A 6,339-nucleotide genomic window follows, 5' to 3' on the forward strand; every position below is an offset into this window, starting at 1 on the left:
CGTCCCATTCGCAACATGTCCCTAAAGCTTTGGATTCCTCCGAAAACGGTGCCGTCATATTACGGCCGCTATATAGCGTTGACTGACGTCACTAGAACGTTGTCTATGTAAACAAGATGGCGCGGTTTCCTAGACGGCGTTACGTTACGTTGATTGTCAACGTAACGTAAGATGACGGCCGTCATGACCTTGTCGATAGTTTCGTGAACGTTTTATTAGATAGCGGTGACGCCATTTTGAATAAATGACACGAGATTTGAATAAATGATTCCGTACTACGATTATTTTCCTCTTCTGATGATAAATCATCCTCCAATTCAATGTGTATTTTTAGAGTGAGTTGACGAAGCCTGTTGCGGATTTTATCGCTGTAGTTTTTTGTGACGATGCCTGTAGCTGATTGTAAGTTTGTGTTTACCTGACGAAGCCTGCGTTGCGGATATAAAAGTATGGTCCTCCAAGTAAATTATAGATGATCAAGCAAATCTTGTCAGTAGGAAAAGGCGCGAAATTCAAATTTTCTATGGGACGTTATCCCATCGCGCCTACATTTTTCAAATTTGCCGCTTTGACCTTGGTGGATGACGGTGTGTTATGACGCCGTGGTACTTTCCACATGTCGCCACCGTAAAGACGGCCGTCTTTTGCGGCCGCTATATGACGGCCGTCATATGACGGCACCGTTTTCGGAGGAATCCAAAGCTTTACTGAACCAAAACACGTCCCGTCTACAAAATGCCCCATCTTCAGTTTTACAATGTCGAGGCTAGTTCAGTAGCAAATTTTTGACAAAGACATACGATAGGGTTAAACTTTACCGTACCCCTATTTGATTTACACAAGTCACAAAACTATTCAATAGAAAAGTTCATTTAACTAGTTCATATTTTACTATTATTTCTACCTTTCACTCAGTCAAACAAAACACGTATTTACAAATCAGGTTTTTTACCTATGTTTCACACTTTGAGCGCCACGCCTCTTCACACAATGGTGTAAATGCGATACCTATCTAATACTAGGTACATAGGTATGTATACAGTCAGTGCAATAATATGAGACACAACGAAGTCCGCAAAAATATCAGACACGATCTTATTTGTAGAGCCATAAGAGCGTGTCATATGTTTTTGCAGCCTTCGAAAACATACTATTGCAGGTGACTGTTAAGGGGCCCATTCGTGACGGACTCCATGATAAATGTCGTAGTGGCCATCAGATATATCGGAGCGGCCGAGGTGCAAAAAATATCTAAACACGCACTCAAGCACCTTGACAATAGAGGCGTGTTTCATATATTTGTGAGCACCTAGGCCGCTCCGATATATCTGATGGCGACTGTAGTGGAGATATTTTTGAAACCAACTAGGTTAGGGTTGCCATGCGTCCCGGTTGCCGGAACATGTCCCGGTTTGAAGCACGGTGTCCCGGCGTCCCGGCCGATAAGGATTTTGTCCCGGTTTAAAAATCATAGTTATTTAGTAGGGGCCTGGACTTGGTAAATAATAATATACCTACATTTCTACGTTTCATATGTACCTACTTTTACCTAATGTCCAATATCAGTTTCTCAGACACAATCATTAGATGAATATGTAAATTATGTTATTTTATAGCTTTTAAAGTCTGTAAGGTAGAGCTCGAATTTCAGGCTCCCGAGGGCATAAAACCACAAAAAATGATAGCTTGACTGGTCAATGAATACTCATTTAAACGCATCATGGAAAATTTTTCTCCGAAACTACTGTGCTAAAATTTTGAAAAAAAAAACACAAAATAGTTCTTTACCTATCGATGACAGGAAAACCTATTAGAAATGTGCAGTCAAGCGTGAGTCGGACTTACTTAGTTTTTGATGCTACCCCTACGGGTTTTTTATAGACATTTCACTCACGTTTCACATGAAAAAATACATTGTTAAAAATTGTGTAATGTACAGAACCCTTAGAACGCGAGTCCGACTCGCACTTGGCCGGTTTTCTTTAAATGTCCCGGTCTGAGTCCCCACACGTATGGCAACCCTAAACTAGGTACACATATGACAACCTATTTTAAACATTGTTGGCGCTCAAAAGACTTAATCAACTTATACTATCAATTCCTCACTGTTCTGATAATGACATTATATACAGTTAGCGGCAGAAGTTGCTAACCGGGCGAGGTGTTCAAAATGAGCTTGGCGCGACTTTATTGTTAAGAGAATAAGAGCGTGTCTGGGTAATTTTGATCGCCTCGCCCGCTTAGCAACTTCTGCCGCTGACTGTACAATGCTTCAACACTAAAGGTTACTGCTTAACTCAGACGATTAGTAAGTCCTTATCGTTTAATAATTGCTTGGCTTGGGATTAGAAATAGTGTCAAGTATACAGGGTGCTTCCTGTAACAGGAGCAATAAATTAAACTAAAGGCTGTACTCCTCAAACTGAGCAACATTTGTTCAGAAACTTTTAAAAATTATGAATCCTTTAGACTTACTCTTTTTCATACAAAATAAATATTGCCTTCAATGTACGCTGACATCAGTGTGTTTGACGTTGCTTGTCACGCTTTAAACATAACAAAATTTGCAATACATTGCGTCTTAAATTATACAATAAACTTAAAAGTGTAATAAAAATCAAAAAATTAGTTATTTTCAAAAGTTGCTGAACAAATGTTGGTCAGTTTGAGGAGTACAGCCTACAGTTTAATTTATTGCTCCTGTTACAGGAAACACCCTGTATATTTAATAAAAACCCACCGAGGGTTCCGTACGTTTGTTTTTATCTGTTGTTATAGCGGCAACAGAAATATTGAAGTAATCCATAGTCAATATAATAACTTCTCAAGTTCTTATCAATCGTTTGAGTTACTTTTAAACATTTTCTTTTGATAGATAAAGATAACTATAACTACAATAAGTAAATAATGTGCATTTTACATTATTGATAGCTTCCAGGCTAATTATTTTCATTAAATAAAGTACTTATAAATTGTTATTAAAATGGTGAGTTGTAATTTTGTTTTTTTTTTAGGGTTCCGTACCCAAAGGGTAAAAACGGAACCCTATTACTACCTGGAGGATATAATCAAACGGAGACGCCATGTCTGTAATTTTCTGTACAAAACAGTCTGCCGATTTTTGCGGGGGAGGGGAACGTCAAATGTATGCGTAACGTAAAAATAGCCATGTCAGATAAACGTCAGTCCATACATTGTGTATGACCGTTGGCCGCCTATTTTCGACAGAGGGGAAAGCCTGTTAATGGCTACTCCGTTTAGTTGTATCCTCCAAGTATTACTAAGACTCCGCTGTCCGTCCGTCCGTCCGTCCGTCCGTCTGTCCGTCCGTCTGTCACCAGGCTGTATCTCACGAACCGTGATAGCTAGACAGTTGAAATTTTCACAGATGATGTATTTCTTTTGCCGCTATAACAACAAATACTAAAAACAGTATAAAATAAAGATTTAAGTGGGGCTCCCATACAACAAACGTGATTTTTGACCGAAGTTAAGCAACGTCGGGCGGGGTCAGTACTTGGATGGGTGACCGTTTTTTTGCTTGTTTTGCTCTATTTTTTGTTAATGGTGCGGAACCCTCCGTGCGCGAGTCCGACTCGCACTTGACCGGTTTTTTTCAGATAGTTCAATATTAAACAAATATATAAATTGAGGTTATATAATATTGGTTACTGGATTGGTTTAATGTTGTACCTATTTATTTAGGTAGGTGCATATTATTTCATGTATAATAGTTTGCCGTTACATTTAGTACTTTTAGTATATTTCAATTACATATTTTTAAATATCAGTTTTTAGGCTTCAGGTAATGTCACTACATTTTGAGTTTATATGATTTTAGAGTAAGACCAAGATAACTCTGCAGTAATTTAGATAGCACGGACAAAGTTTTTTAAAGTCAACTCCTATGAAATTATGCGGGGATATCAAAATTGGTGCAGATTTAGCTCGGTTTGATTTTACACCTTTTTTCACCTTTCACCTTTAATTTCAAGGTTGAAACGTAGGTATTTAGTCCTTATATGTAATTTATTCACACAATAGGGATGTTTCCTGTACTTAAAATAAATTATCTCAAACCGTGCACGAAATAAAGCACCAGATAATTATTAGAAAAACATAGACAGCGGCTATTTTTAAACACAATTTGTATTTAATAAGTCGGATTGAAATATAAAAAGTGGGTGAGTTTACCGTGACGTCACTACATTCGTTTTCATATAAATTCCATATTAGCAAATCGTTTTGACAGTTCTAAAAAACAAAAAACCGGCCAAGTGCGAGTCGGACTCGCGCACGGAGGGTTCCGCACCATCAACAAAAAATAGAGCAAAACAAGCAAAAAAACGGTCACCCATCCAAGTACTGACCCCGCCCGACGTTGCTTAACTTCGGTCAAAAATCACGTTTGTTGTATGGGAGCCCCACTTAAATCTTTATTTTGTTCTGTTTTTAGTATTTGTTATTATAGCGGCAACAGAAATACATCATCTGTGAAAATTTCAACTGTCTAGCTATCACAGTTCGGGTAGCCTGGTGAGAGACGGACGGACGGACGGACGGACAGCGGAGTCTTAGTAATAGGGTCCCGCCGTGTTTACCCTTTAGGTACGGAACCCTAAAAAGAAGCTGATTTGACTAGTAGGAATGTAGCCTATTACCCCCTACCCCTCCCACGCCGCGGGGGCGGGGGGAGGGGGGGCGCAGCGGCAGGGGGGGCACGCCGCGCTGGCGGGGGCACTCTGCACCCTGCAATATTACAATGTAGCCTATTGAAGTCACGCACCCCCTATATCGCGGGCTGGTGGTTGTGGCTCCGGTAGGACACGGCGCGGGGCTCGGGCACGCTGAACACGAACATGAGACAGCCGAGCTGCAGCAGCGCGCCGTGCGCCACCAGCGCGCCCCCCTCCCACGCCGCGGGGGCGGGGGGAGGGGGCGCGCAGCGGCAGGGGGGCACGCCGCGCTGGCGGGGGCACTCTGCACCCTGCAATATTACATTCTCTAATGTAGCCTATTACCCCCTACCCCCCTATATCGCGGGCTGGTGGTTGTCGCTCCGGTAGGACTAGGCGCGGGGCTCGGGCACGCTGAACACGAACATGAGACAGCCGAGCTGCAGCAGCGCGCCGTGCGCCACCAGCGCGCCCCCCTCCCACGCCGCGGGGGCGGGGGGAGGGGGCGCGCAGCGGCAGGGGGGCACGCCGCGCTGGCGGGGGCACTCTGCACCCTGCAATATTACATTCTCTAATGTAGCCTATTACCCCCTACCCCCCTATATCGCGGGCTGGTGGTTGTCGCTCCGGTAGGACTAGGCGCGGGGCTCGGGCACGCTGAACACGAACATGAGACAGCCGAGCTGCAGCAGCGCGCCGTGCGCCACCAGCGCGCCCCCCTCCCACGCCGCGGGGGCGGGGGGAGGGGGGGCGCAGCGGCAGGGGGGCACGCCGCGCTGGCGGGGGCACTCTGCACCCTGCAATATTACATTCTCTAATGTAGCCTATTACCCCCTACCCCCCTATATCGCGGGCTGGTGGTTGTCGCTCCGGTAGGACTAGGCGCGGGGCTCGGGCACGCTGAACACGAACATGAGACAGCCGAGCTGCAGCAGCGCGCCGTGCGCCACCAGCGCGCCCCCCTCCCACGCCGCGGGGGCGGGGGGAGGGGGGGCGCAGCGGCAGGGGGGCACGCCGCGCTGGCGGGGGCACTCTGCACCCTGCAATATTACATTCTCTAATGTAGCCTATTACCCCCTACCCCCCTATATCGCGGGCTGGTGGTTGTCGCTCCGGTAGGACTAGGCGCGGGGCTCGGGCACGCTGAACACGAACATGAGACAGCCGAGCTGCAGCAGCGCGCCGTGCGCCACCAGCGCGCCCCCCTCCCACGCCGCGGGGGCGGGGGGAGGGGGGGCGCAGCGGCAGGGGGGCACGCCGCGCTGGCGGGGGCACTCTGCACCCTGCAATATTACATTCTCTAATGTAGCCTATTACCCCCTACCCCCCTATATCGCGGGCTGGTGGTTGTCGCTCCGGTAGGACTAGGCGCGGGGCTCGGGCACGCTGAACACGAACATGAGACAGCCGAGCTGCAGCAGCGCGCCGTGCGCCACCAGCGCGCCCCCCTCCCACGCCGCGGGGGCGGGGGGAGGGGGCGCGCAGCGGCAGGGGGGCACGCCGCGCTGGCGGGGGCACTCTGCACCCTGCAATATTACATTCTCTAATGTAGCCTATTACCCCCTACCCCCCTATATCGCGGGCTGGTGGTTGTCGCTCCGGTAGGACTAGGCGCGGGGCTCGGGCACGCTGAACACGAACATGAGACAGCCGAGCTGCAGCA

This window comes from Cydia amplana, chromosome 19 (assembly GCF_948474715.1).
Source record: "Cydia amplana chromosome 19, ilCydAmpl1.1, whole genome shotgun sequence".
NCBI lineage: Eukaryota > Metazoa > Arthropoda > Insecta > Lepidoptera > Tortricidae > Cydia > Cydia amplana.